Here is a 12,723-nt window from a genome sequence, read left to right as displayed (position 1 = left end):
ATTGCGTGTGTTGGAGAAGAGGCGAATGCTTCTTCTGTGGTGCGGCTACAGTATAAGGACGCAACGGCCATACCATGTTGAATACACCGGTTCTCGTCCGATCACCGAAGTTAAGCAACATCGGGCCCGGTTAGTACTTGGATGGGTGACCGCCTGGGAACACCGGGTGCTGTTGGCTCTATCTCATTTTTTCATTTTTACGTCGCTACACCTGCCAGGCCTCTTTTTCATACTAACTATCAGGTGTGACAAAGATGCTTCCACAAGCATTTTCAACTACTGTATCAAACGTAAGATACGAAATTACGGTAATGAACTCGGTTTGAGTAAGAATGCGCGAAGGAAGACTGCTAGGAACTCGTTGAAAATGACAAAACACTACCAATCGACAGATGTCTTCTTGAAATGCGTCAGAGCCTACTGTTACGTAGCAGTGCTAAATTCCGAAAACTAACTAAATATATATAAAAAAAAAAATCAACCGTTCTCGAGCCATCACCCAAGTTAAACAACAACGTTAGTAATCGGATCGGTGACTGCCTGGGACCTCTGGCTGTCTTCATATTTTGCTTTCTTGTCGCCACCCCCGCCAGCCCTCTCTTCATGCTACCTTTCCGATGCGACGAAGATGTTTCCACAATGACTTAAATCTGTTGTAATAAGCAACAGATACGATATTAGGGAACTCAGTTTGAAGAAGCGTGTGCCAAGGAAGATTTCCAAAGTGTCTCTGGAAATAACAAAACAGTATGAAGCGGCAGAAATGTTGCGAAATACGTCAGGGCTTATTGTTTTGTAGCAGTGTACATGCGCAAATTTGTAAACAAAAATTTATCTTTCGTCGCAACAAGAGATGGATGCTTTGTCGAACCGCCTGTGTCTTCTGTGCTTGATTTCGCACCTTTCCACGGCACGGCACAGCGCTGCTCTAGTAGCTCCGAACGGCCGCCCACGGCGTCTCGGACACGCCGGTCAGGCCCGCGCCCGTCTCGCAGATGTTTCTCGTGCTTGTGCTATCATATGGGCCGCGACCCGAGCGGCAGCGAGCGGCAGTCGAGCAAAGTCGGGACAAGTCGGGACGGGAGGGGGGACAGGCGCGAATGCAAATGCACCGCGCAAATTACGCATAAATCTGGAAGCGCGGCGTGTGTCAGGCAGGTGAGAAAGCTTCCGTCGGTCCAGCAGGACACGGCAACACCCCGCGCAGTCCCCCCGCCGCCCGGCCGCGCGCAAGCCCTGCGCCGGATAACAGGAACAAGGTGCGTCGCCAGCGGGTGTCGGAGGCCGCACGCACCAAACGAATGACAGGCGGTGCATCGAGCAGCTGTGTTGTGCGTCTCACCTACGTTCGGCAGTCGCCTATGAGACGCCGAGGCGAGCGCGCACTCCGCGCCACCTTCGAGGTGGAAAGACGCGCTTTGCGTCAAATGTGCCACGGAAAGCAGCGATTGCGTGTGTTGGGAGAAGAGGCGAATGCTTCTTCTGTGGTGCGGCTACAGTATAAGGACGCCAACGGCCATACCATGTTGAATACACCGGTTCTCGTCCGATCACCGAAGTTAAGCAACATCGGGCCCGGTTAGTACTTGGATGGGTGACCGCCCTGGGAACACCGGGTGCTGTTGGCTCTATCTCATTTTTTCATTTTTACGTCGCTACACCTGCCAGGCCTCTTTTTCATACTAACTATCAGGTGTGACAAAGATGCTTCCACAAGCATTTTCAACTACTGTATCAAACGTAAGATACGAAATTACGGTAATGAACTCGGTTTGAGTAAGAATGCGCGAAGGAAGACTGCTAGGAACTCGTTGAAAATGACAAAACACTACAATCGACAGATGTGTTCTTGAAATGCGTCAGGAGCCTACTGTTACGTAGCAGTGCTAAATTCCGAAAACTAACTAAATATATATAAAAAAAAAAAAATCAACCGTTCTCGAGCCATCACCCAAGTTAAACAACAACGTTAGTAATCGGATCGGTGACTGCCTGGGACCTCTGGCTGTCTTCATATTTTGCTTTCTTGTCGCCACCCCCGCCAGCCCTCTCTTCATGCTACCTTTCCGATGCGACGAAGATGTTTCCACAATGACTTAAATCTGTTGTAATAAGCAACAGATACGATATTAGGGAACTCAGTTTGAAGAAGCGTGTGCCAAGGAAGATTTCCAAAGTGTCTCTGGAAATAACAAAACAGTATGAAGCGGCAGAAATGTTGCGAAATACGTCAGGGCTTATTGTTTTGTAGCAGTGTACATGCGCAAATTTGTAAACAAAAATTTATCTTTCGTCGCAACAAGAGATGGATGCTTTGTCGAACCGCCTGTGTCTTCTGTGCTTGATTTCGCACCTTTCCACGGCACGGCACAGCGCTGCTCTAGTAGCTCCGAACGGCCGCCCACGGCGTCTCGGACACGCCGGTCAGGCCCGCGCCCGTCTCGCAGATGTTTCTCGTGCTTGTGCTATCATATGGGCCGCGACCCGAGCGGCAGCGAGCGGCAGTCGAGCAAAGTCGGGACAAGTCGGGACGGGAGGGGGGACAGGCGCGAATGCAAATGCACCGCGCAAATTACGCATAAATCTGGAAGCGCGGCGTGTGTCAGGCAGGTGAGAAAGCTTCCGTCGGTCCAGCAGGACACGGCAACACCCCGCGCAGTCCCCCCGCCGCCCGGCCGCGCGCAAGCCCTGCGCCGGATAACAGGAACAAGGTGCGTCGCCAGCGGGTGTCGGAGGCCGCACGCACCAAACGAATGACAGGCGGTGCATCGAGCAGCTGTGTTGTGCGTCTCACCTACGTTCGGCAGTCGCCTATGAGACGCCGAGGCGAGCGCGCACTCCGCGCCACCTTCGAGGTGAAAGACGCGCTTTGCGTCAAATGTGCCACGGAAAGCAGCGATTGCGTGTGTTGGGAGAAGAGGCGAATGCTTCTTCTGTGGTGCGGCTACAGTATAAGGACGCCAACGGCCATACCATGTTGAATACACCGGTTCTCGTCCGATCACCGAAGTTAAGCAACATCGGGCCCGGTTAGTACTTGGATGGGTGACCGCCTGGGAACACCGGGTGCTGTTGGCTCTATCTCATTTTTTCATTTTTACGTCGCTACACCTGCCAGGCCTCTTTTTCATACTAACTATCAGGTGTGACAAAGATGCTTCCACAAGCATTTTCAACTACTGTATCAAACGTAAGATACGAAATTACGGTAATGAACTCGGTTTGAGTAAGAATGCGCGAAGGAAGACTGCTAGGAACTCGTTGAAAATGACAAAACACTACCAATCGACAGATGTCTTCTTGAAATGCGTCAGAGCCTACTGTTACGTAGCAGTGCTAAATTCCGAAAACTAACTAAATATATATAAAAAAAAAAATCAACCGTTCTCGAGCCATCACCCAAGTTAAACAACAACGTTAGTAATCGGATCGGTGACTGCCTGGGACCTCTGGCTGTCTTCATATTTTGCTTCTTGTCGCCACCCCCGCCAGCCCTCTCTTCATGCTACCTTCCGATGCGACGAAGATGTTTCCACAATGACTTAAATCTGTTGTAATAAGCAACAGATACGATATTAGGGAACTCAGTTTGAAGAAGCGTGTGCCAAGGAAGATTTCCAAAGTGTCTCTGGAAATAACAAAACAGTATGAAGCGGCAGAAATGTTGCGAAATACGTCAGGGCTTATTGTTTTGTAGCAGTGTACATGCGCAAATTTGTAAACAAAAATTTATCTTTCGTCGCAACAAGAGATGGATGCTTTGTCGAACCGCCTGTGTCTTCTGTGCTTGATTTCGCACCTTTCCACGGCACGGCACAGCGCTGCTCTAGTAGCTCCGAACGGCCGCCCACGGCGTCTCGGACACGCCGGTCAGGCCCGCGCCCGTCTCGCAGATGTTTCTCGTGCTTGTGCTATCATATGGGCCGCGACCCGAGCGGCAGCGAGCGGCAGTCGAGCAAAGTCGGGACAAGTCGGGACGGGAGGGGGGACAGGCGCGAATGCAAATGCACCGCGCAAATTACGCATAAATCTGGAAGCGCGGCGTGTGTCAGGCAGGTGAGAAAGCTTCCGTCGGTCCAGCAGGACACGGCAACACCCCGCGCAGTCCCCCCGCCGCCCGGCCGCGCGCAAGCCCTGCGCCGGATAACAGGAACAAGGTGCGTCGCCAGCGGGTGTCGGACGGCCGCACGCACCAAACGAATGACAGGCGGTGCATCGAGCAGCTGTGTTGTGCGTCTCACCTACGTTCGGCAGTCGCCTATGAGACGCCGAGGCGAGCGCGCACTCCGCGCCCCACTTCGAGGTGGAAAGACGCGCTTTGCGTCAAATGTGCCACGGAAAGCAGCGATTGCGTGTGTTGGGAGAAGAGGCGAATGCTTCTTCTGTGGTGCGGCTACAGTATAAGGACGCCAACGGCCATACCATGTTGAATACACCGGTTCTCGTCCGATCACCGAAGTTAAGCAACATCGGGCCCGGTTAGTACTTGGATGGGTGACCGCCTGGGAACACCGGGTGCTGTTGGCTCTATCTCATTTTTTCATTTTACGTCGCTACACCTGCCAGGCCTCTTTTTCATACTAACTATCAGGTGTGACAAAGATGCTTCCACAAGCATTTTCAACTACTGTATCAACGTAAGATACGAAATTACGGTAATGAACTCGGTTTGAGTAAGAATGCGCGAAGGAAGACTGCTAGGAACTCGTTGAAAATGACAAAACACTACCAATCGACAGATGTGTTCTTGAAATGCGTCAGAGCCTACTGTTACGTAGCAGTGCTAAATTCCGAAAACTAACTAAATATATATAAAAAAAAAAAATCAACCGTTCTCGAGCCATCACCCAAGTTAAACAACAACGTTAGTAATCGGATCGGTGACTGCCTGGGACCTCTGGCTGTCTTCATATTTTGCTTTCTTGTCGCCACCCCGCCAGCCCTCTCTTCATGCTACCTTTCCGATGCGACGAAGATGTTTCCACAATGACTTAAATCTGTTGTAATAAGCAACAGATACGATATTAGGGAACTCAGTTTGAAGAAGCGTGTGCCAAGGAAGATTTCCAAAGTGTCTCTGGAAATAACAAAACAGTATGAAGCGGCAGAAATGTTGCGAAATACGTCAGGGCTTATTGTTTTGTAGCAGTGTACATGCGCAAATTTGTAAACAAAAATTTATCTTTCGTCGCAACAAGAGATGGATGCTTTGTCGAACCGCCTGTGTCTTCTGTGCTTGATTTCGCACCTTTCCACGGCACGGCACAGCGCTGCTCTAGTAGCTCCGAACGGCCGCCCACGGCGTCTCGGACACGCCGGTCAGGCCCGCGCCCGTCTCGCAGATGTTTCTCGTGCTTGTGCTATCATATGGGCCGCGACCCGAGCGGCAGCGAGCGGCAGTCGAGCAAAGTCGGGACAAGTCGGGACGGGAGGGGGGACAGGCGCGAATGCAAATGCACCGCGCAAATTACGCATAAATCTGGAAGCGCGGCGTGTGTCAGGCAGGTGAGAAGCTTCCGTCGGTCCAGCAGGACACGGCAACACCCCGCGCAGTCCCCCCGCCGCCCGGCCGCGCGCAAGCCCTGCGCCGGATAACAGGAACAAGGTGCGTCGCCAGCGGGTGTCGGAGGCCGCACGCACCAAACGAATGACAGGCGGTGCATCGAGCAGCTGTGTTGTGCGTCTCACCTACGTTCGGCAGTCGCCTATGAGACGCCGAGGCGAGCGCGCACTCCGCGCCACCTTCGAGGTGGAAAGACGCGCTTTGCGTCAAATGTGCACGGAAAGCAGCGATTGCGTGTGTTGGGAGAAGAGGCGAATGCTTCTTCTGTGGTGCGGCTACAGTATAAGGACGCCAACGGCCATACCATGTTGAATACACCGGTTCTCGTCCGATCACCGAGAGTTAAGCAACATCGGGCCCGGTTAGTACTTGGATGGGTGACCGCCTGGGAACACCGGGTGCTGTTGGCTCTATCTCATTTTTTCATTTTTACGTCGCTACACCTGCCAGGCCTCTTTTCATACTAACTATCAGGTGTGACAAAGATGCTTCCACAAGCATTTTCAACTACTGTATCAAACGTAAGATACGAAATTACGGTAATGAACTCGGTTTGAGTAAGAATGCGCGAAGGAAGACTGCTAGGAACTCGTTGAAAATGACAAAACACTACCAATCGACAGATGTGTTCTTGAAATGCGTCAGAGCCTACTGTTACGTAGCAGTGCTAAATTCCGAAAACTAACTAAATATATATAAAAAAAAAAAATCAACCGTTCTCGAGCCATCACCCAAGTTAAACAACAACGTTAGTAATCGGATCGGTGACTGCCTGGGACCTCTGGCTGTCTTCATATTTTGCTTTCTTGTCGCCACCCCCGCCAGCCCTCTCTTCATTGCTACCTTTCCGATGCGACGAAGATGTTTCCACAATGACTTAAATCTGTTGTAATAAGCAACAGATACGATATTAGGGAACTCAGTTTGAAGAAGCGTGTGCCAAGGAAGATTTCCAAAGTGTCTCTGGAAATAACAAAACAGTATGAAGCGGCAGAAATGTTGCGAAATACGTCAGGGCTTATTGTTTTGTAGCAGTGTACATGCGCAAATTTGTAAACAAAAATTTATCTTTCGTCGCAACAAGAGATGGATGCTTTGTCGAACCGCCTGTGTCTTCTGTGCTTGATTTCGCACCTTTCCACGGCACGGCACAGCGCTGCTCTAGTAGCTCCGAACGGCCGCCCACGGCGTCTCGGACACGCCGGTCAGGCCCGCGCCCGTCTCGCAGATGTTTCTCGTGCTTGTGCTATCATATGGGCCGCGACCCGAGCGGCAGCGAGCGGCAGTCGAGCAAAGTCGGGACAAGTCGGGACGGGAGGGGGGACAGGCGCGAATGCAAATGCACCGCGCAAATTACGCCATAAATCTGGAAGCGCGGCGTGTGTCAGGCAGGTGAGAAAGCTTCCGTCGGTCCAGCAGGACACGGCAACACCCCGCGCAGTCCCCCCGCCGCCCGGCCGCGCGCAAGCCCTGCGCCGGATAACAGGAACAAGGTGCGTCGCCAGCGGGTGTCGGAGGCCGCACGCACCAAACGAATGACAGGCGGTGCATCGAGCAGCTGTGTTGTGCGTCTCACCTACGTTCGGCAGTCGCCTATGAGACGCCGAGGCGAGCGCGCACTCCGCGCCACCTTCGAGGTGGAAAGACGCGCTTTGCGTCAAATGTGCCACGGAAAGCAGCGATTGCGTGTGTTGGGAGAAGAGGCGAATGCTTCTTCTGTGGTGCGGCTACAGTATAAGGACGCCAACGGCCATACCATGTTGAATACACCGGTTCTCGTCCGATCACCGAAGTTAAGCAACATCGGGCCCGGTTAGTACTTGGATGGGTGACCGCCTGGGAACACCGGGTGCTGTTGGCTCTATCTCATTTTTTCATTTTTACGTCGCTACACCTGCCAGGCCTCTTTTTCATACTAACTATCAGGTGTGACAAAGATGCTTCCACAAGCATTTTCAACTACTGTATCAAACGTAAGATACGAAATTACGGTAATGAACTCGGTTTGAGTAAGAATGCGCGAAGGAAGACTGCTAGGAACTCGTTGAAAATGACAAAACACTACCAATCGACAGATGTGTTCTTGAAATGCGTCAGAGCCTACTGTTACGTAGCAGTGCTAAATTCCGAAAACTAACTAAATATATATAAAAAAAAAAAAATCAACCGTTCTCGAGCCATCACCCAAGTTAAACAACAACGTTAGTAATCGGATCGGTGACTGCCTGGGACCTCTGGCTGTCTTCATATTTTGCTTTCTTGTCGCCACCCCCGCCAGCCCTCTCTTCATGCTACCTTTCCGATGCGACGAAGATGTTTCCACAATGACTTAAATCTGTTGTAATAAGCAACAGATACGATATTAGGGAACTCAGTTTGAAGAAGCGTGTGCCAAGGAAGATTTCCAAAGTGTCTCTGGAAATAACAAAACAGTATGAAGCGGCAGAAATGTTGCGAAATACGTCAGGGCTTATTGTTTTGTAGCAGTGTACATGCGCAAATTTGTAAACAAAAATTTATCTTTCGTCGCAACAAGAGATGGATGCTTTGTCGAACCGCCTGTGTCTTCTGTGCTTGATTTCGCACCTTTCCACGGCACGGCACAGCGCTGCTCTAGTAGCTCCGAACGGCCGCCCACGGCGTCTCGGACACGCCGGTCAGGCCCGCGCCCGTCTCGCAGATGTTTCTCGTGCTTGTGCTATCATATGGGCCGCGACCCGAGCGGCAGCGAGCGGCAGTCGAGCAAAGTCGGGACAAGTCGGGACGGGAGGGGGGACAGGCGCGAATGCAAATGCACCGCGCAAATTACGCATAAATCTGGAAGCGCGGCGTGTGTCAGGCAGGTGAGAAAGCTTCCGTCGGTCCAGCAGGACACGGCAACACCCCGCGCAGTCCCCCCGCCGCCCGGCCGCGCGCAAGCCCTGCGCCGGATAACAGGAACAAGGTGCGTCGCCAGCGGGTGTCGGAGGCCGCACGCACCAAACGAATGACAGGCGGTGCATCGAGCAGCTGTGTTGTGCGTCTCACCTACGTTCGGCAGTCGCCTATGAGACGCCGAGGCGAGCGCGCACTCCGCGCCACCTTCGAGGTGGAAAGACGCGCTTTGCGTCAAATGTGCCACGGAAAGCAGCGATTGCGTGTGTTGGGAGAAGAGGCGAATGCTTCTTCTGTGGTGCGGCTACAGTATAAGGACGCCAACGGCCATACCATGTTGAATACACCGGTTCTCGTCCGATCACCGAAGTTAAGCAACATCGGGCCCGGTTAGTACTTGGATGGGTGACCGCCTGGGAACACCGGGTGCTGTTGGCTCTATCTCATTTTTTCATTTTTACGTCGCTACACCTGCCAGGCCTCTTTTTCATACTAACTATCAGGTGTGACAAAGATGCTTCCACAAGCATTTTCAACTACTGTATCAAACGTAAGATACGAAATTACGGTAATGAACTCGGTTTGAGTAAGAATGCGCGAAGGAAGACTGCTAGGAACTCGTTGAAAATGACAAAACACTACCAATCGACAGATGTGTTCTTGAAATGCGTCAGAGCCTACTGTTACGTAGCAGTGCTAAATTCCGAAAACTAACTAAATATATATAAAAAAAAAAAAATCAACCGTTCTCGAGCCATCACCCAAGTTAAACAACAACGTTAGTAATCGGATCGGTGACTGCCTGGGACCTCTGGCTGTCTTCATATTTTGCTTTCTTGTCGCCACCCCCGCCAGCCCTCTCTTCATGCTACCTTTCCGATGCGACGAAGATGTTTCCACAATGACTTAAATCTGTTGTAATAAGCAACAGATACGATATTAGGGAACTCAGTTTGAAGAAGCGTGTGCCAAGGAAGATTTCCAAAGTGTCTCTGGAAATAACAAAACAGTATGAAGCGGCAGAAATGTTGCGAAATACGTCAGGGCTTATTGTTTTGTAGCAGTGTACATGCGCAAATTTGTAAACAAAAATTTATCTTTCGTCGCAACAAGAGATGGATGCTTTGTCGAACCGCCTGTGTCTTCTGTGCTTGATTTCGCACCTTTCCACGGCACGGCACAGCGCTGCTCTAGTAGCTCCGAACGGCCGCCCACGGCGTCTCGGACACGCCGGTCAGGCCCGCGCCCGTCTCGCAGATGTTTCTCGTGCTTGTGCTATCATATGGGCCGCGACCCGAGCGGCAGCGAGCGGCAGTCGAGCAAAGTCGGGACAAGTCGGGACGGGAGGGGGGACAGGCGCGAATGCAAATGCACCGCGCAAATTACGCATAAATCTGGAAGCGCGGCGTGTGTCAGGCAGGTGAGAAAGCTTCCGTCGGTCCAGCAGGACACGGCAACACCCCGCGCAGTCCCCCCGCCGCCCGGCCGCGCGCAAGCCCTGCGCCGGATAACAGGAACAAGGTGCGTCGCCAGCGGGTGTCGGAGGCCGCACGCACCAAACGAATGACAGGCGGTGCATCGAGCAGCTGTGTTGTGCGTCTCACCTACGTTCGGCAGTCGCCTATGAGACGCCGAGGCGAGCGCGCACTCCGCGCCACCTTCGAGGTGGAAAGACGCGCTTTGCGTCAAATGTGCCACGGAAAGCAGCGATTGCGTGTGTTGGGAGAAGAGGCGAATGCTTCTTCTGTGGTGCGGCTACAGTATAAGGACGCCAACGGCCATACCATGTTGAATACACCGGTTCTCGTCCGATCACCGAAGTTAAGCAACATCGGGCCCGGTTAGTACTTGGATGGGTGACCGCCTGGGAACACCGGGTGCTGTTGGCTCTATCTCATTTTTTCATTTTTACGTCGCTACACACTGCCAGGCCTCTTTTTCATACTAACTATCAGGTGTGACAAAGATGCTTCCACAAGCATTTTCAACTACTGTATCAAACGTAAGATACGAAATTACGGTAATGAACTCGGTTTGAGTAAGAATGCGCGAAGGAAGACTGCTAGGAACTCGTTGAAAATGACAAAACACTACCAATCGACAGATGTGTTCTTGAAATGCGTCAGAGCCTACTGTTACGTAGCAGTGCTAAATTCCGAAAACTAACTAAATATATATAAAAAAAAAAAAATCAACCGTTCTCGAGCCATCACCCAAGTTAAACAACAACGTTAGTAATCGGATCGGTGACTGCCTGGGACCTCTGGCTGTCTTCATATTTTGCTTTCTTGTCGCCACCCCCGCCAGCCCTCTCTTCATGCTACCTTTCCGATGCGACGAAGATGTTTCCACAATGACTTAAATCTGTTGTAATAAGCAACAGATACGATATTAGGGAACTCAGTTTGAAGAAGCGTGTGCCAAGGAAGATTTCCAAAGTGTCTCTGGAAATAACAAAACAGTATGAAGCGGCAGAAATGTTGCGAAATACGTCAGGGCTTATTGTTTTGTAGCAGTGTACATGCGCAAATTTGTAAACAAAAATTTATCTTTCGTCGCAACAAGAGATGGATGCTTTGTCGAACCGCCTGTGTCTTCTGTGCTTGATTTCGCACCTTTCCACGGCACGGCACAGCGCTGCTCTAGTAGCTCCGAACGGCCGCCCACGGCGTCTCGGACACGCCGGTCAGGCCCGCGCCCGTCTCGCAGATGTTTCTCGTGCTTGTGCTATCATATGGGCCGCGACCCGAGCGGCAGCGAGCGGCAGTCGAGCAAAGTCGGGACAAGTCGGGACGGGAGGGGGGACAGGCGCGAATGCAAATGCACCGCGCAAATTACGCATAAATCTGGAAGCGCGGCGTGTGTCAGGCAGGTGAGAAAGCTTCCGTCGGTCCAGCAGGACACGGCAACACCCCGCGCAGTCCCCCCGCCGCCCGGCCGCGCGCAAGCCCTGCGCCGGATAACAGGAACAAGGTGCGTCGCCAGCGGGTGTCGGAGGCCGCACGCACCAAACGAATGACAGGCGGTGCATCGAGCAGCTGTGTTGTGCGTCTCACCTACGTTCGGCAGTCGCCTATGAGACGCCGAGGCGAGCGCGCACTCCGCGCCACCTTCGAGGTGGAAAGACGCGCTTTGCGTCAAATGTGCCACGGAAAGCAGCGATTGCGTGTGTTGGGAGAAGAGGCGAATGCTTCTTCTGTGGTGCGGCTACAGTATAAGGACGCCAACGGCCATACCATGTTGAATACACCGGTTCTCGTCCGATCACCGAAGTTAAGCAACATCGGGCCCGGTTAGTACTTGGATGGGTGACCGCCTGGGAACACCGGGTGCTGTTGGCTCTATCTCATTTTTTCATTTTTACGTCGCTACACCTGCCAGGCCTCTTTTTCATACTAACTATCAGGTGTGACAAAGATGCTTCCACAAGCATTTTCAACTACTGTATCAAACGTAAGATACGAAATTACGGTAATGAACTCGGTTTGAGTAAGAATGCGCGAAGGAAGACTGCTAGGAACTCGTTGAAAATGACAAAACACTACCAATCGACAGATGTGTTCTTGAAATGCGTCAGAGCCTACTGTTACGTAGCAGTGCTAAATTCCGAAAACTAACTAAATATATATAAAAAAAAAAAAATCAACCGTTCTCGAGCCATCACCCAAGTTAAACAACAACGTTAGTAATCGGATCGGTGACTGCCTGGGACCTCTGGCTGTCTTCATATTTTGCTTTCTTGTCGCCACCCCCGCCAGCCCTCTCTTCATGCTACCTTTCCGATGCGACGAAGATGTTTCCACAATGACTTAAATCTGTTGTAATAAGCAACAGATACGATATTAGGGAACTCAGTTTGAAGAAGCGTGTGCCAAGGAAGATTTCCAAAGTGTCTCTGGAAATAACAAAACAGTATGAAGCGGCAGAAATGTTGCGAAATACGTCAGGGCTTATTGTTTTGTAGCAGTGTACATGCGCAAATTTGTAAACAAAAATTTATCTTTCGTCGCAACAAGAGATGGATGCTTTGTCGAACCGCCTGTGTCTTCTGTGCTTGATTTCGCACCTTTCCACGGCACGGCACAGCGCTGCTCTAGTAGCTCCGAACGGCCGCCCACGGCGTCTCGGACACGCCGGTCAGGCCCGCGCCCGTCTCGCAGATGTTTCTCGTGCTTGTGCTATCATATGGGCCGCGACCCGAGCGGCAGCGAGCGGCAGTCGAGCAAAGTCGGGACAAGTCGGGACGGGAGGGGGGACAGGCGCGAATGCAAATGCACCGCGCAAAT

At 51.8% G+C, this 12,723-nt stretch overlaps 9 non-coding genes across 9 annotated transcripts; all 9 read left to right on the top strand.

Moving 5' to 3' along the window:
• The first annotated feature begins 59 nt into the window (after positions 1-59).
• On the top strand, positions 60-178 carry LOC126126473 (5S ribosomal RNA). The gene has a single exon (XR_007526803.1). It is a non-coding gene; the product is annotated as a 5S ribosomal RNA (ribosomal RNA).
• Positions 179-1,508: 1,330 nt separating this feature from the next.
• On the top strand, positions 1,509-1,628 carry LOC126126472 (5S ribosomal RNA). The gene has a single exon (XR_007526802.1). It is a non-coding gene; the product is annotated as a 5S ribosomal RNA (ribosomal RNA).
• A 1,331-nt stretch (positions 1,629-2,959) lies between these two features.
• On the top strand, positions 2,960-3,078 carry LOC126126469 (5S ribosomal RNA). Its single transcript, XR_007526799.1, has one exon. It is a non-coding gene; the product is annotated as a 5S ribosomal RNA (ribosomal RNA).
• A 1,330-nt stretch (positions 3,079-4,408) lies between these two features.
• Positions 4,409-4,527, top strand: LOC126126468 (5S ribosomal RNA). The gene has a single exon (XR_007526798.1). It is a non-coding gene; the product is annotated as a 5S ribosomal RNA (ribosomal RNA).
• Positions 4,528-5,853: 1,326 nt separating this feature from the next.
• Positions 5,854-5,973, top strand: LOC126126471 (5S ribosomal RNA). Its single transcript, XR_007526801.1, has one exon. It is a non-coding gene; the product is annotated as a 5S ribosomal RNA (ribosomal RNA).
• Positions 5,974-7,305: 1,332 nt separating this feature from the next.
• LOC126126467 (5S ribosomal RNA) lies at positions 7,306-7,424 on the top strand. The gene has a single exon (XR_007526797.1). It is a non-coding gene; the product is annotated as a 5S ribosomal RNA (ribosomal RNA).
• A 1,332-nt stretch (positions 7,425-8,756) lies between these two features.
• Positions 8,757-8,875, top strand: LOC126126466 (5S ribosomal RNA). The gene has a single exon (XR_007526796.1). It is a non-coding gene; the product is annotated as a 5S ribosomal RNA (ribosomal RNA).
• Positions 8,876-10,207: 1,332 nt separating this feature from the next.
• Positions 10,208-10,326, top strand: LOC126126465 (5S ribosomal RNA). The gene has a single exon (XR_007526795.1). It is a non-coding gene; the product is annotated as a 5S ribosomal RNA (ribosomal RNA).
• Positions 10,327-11,659: 1,333 nt separating this feature from the next.
• Positions 11,660-11,778, top strand: LOC126126461 (5S ribosomal RNA). Its single transcript, XR_007526793.1, has one exon. It is a non-coding gene; the product is annotated as a 5S ribosomal RNA (ribosomal RNA).
• The last annotated feature ends 945 nt before the right edge of the window (positions 11,779-12,723 follow it).

Source organism: Schistocerca cancellata, unplaced genomic scaffold (assembly GCF_023864275.1).
Source record: "Schistocerca cancellata isolate TAMUIC-IGC-003103 unplaced genomic scaffold, iqSchCanc2.1 HiC_scaffold_457, whole genome shotgun sequence".
NCBI lineage: Eukaryota > Metazoa > Arthropoda > Insecta > Orthoptera > Acrididae > Schistocerca > Schistocerca cancellata.
Note: the sequence above shows the minus strand (reverse complement) of the source record. Positions and strands in the feature narration are given on the sequence as shown.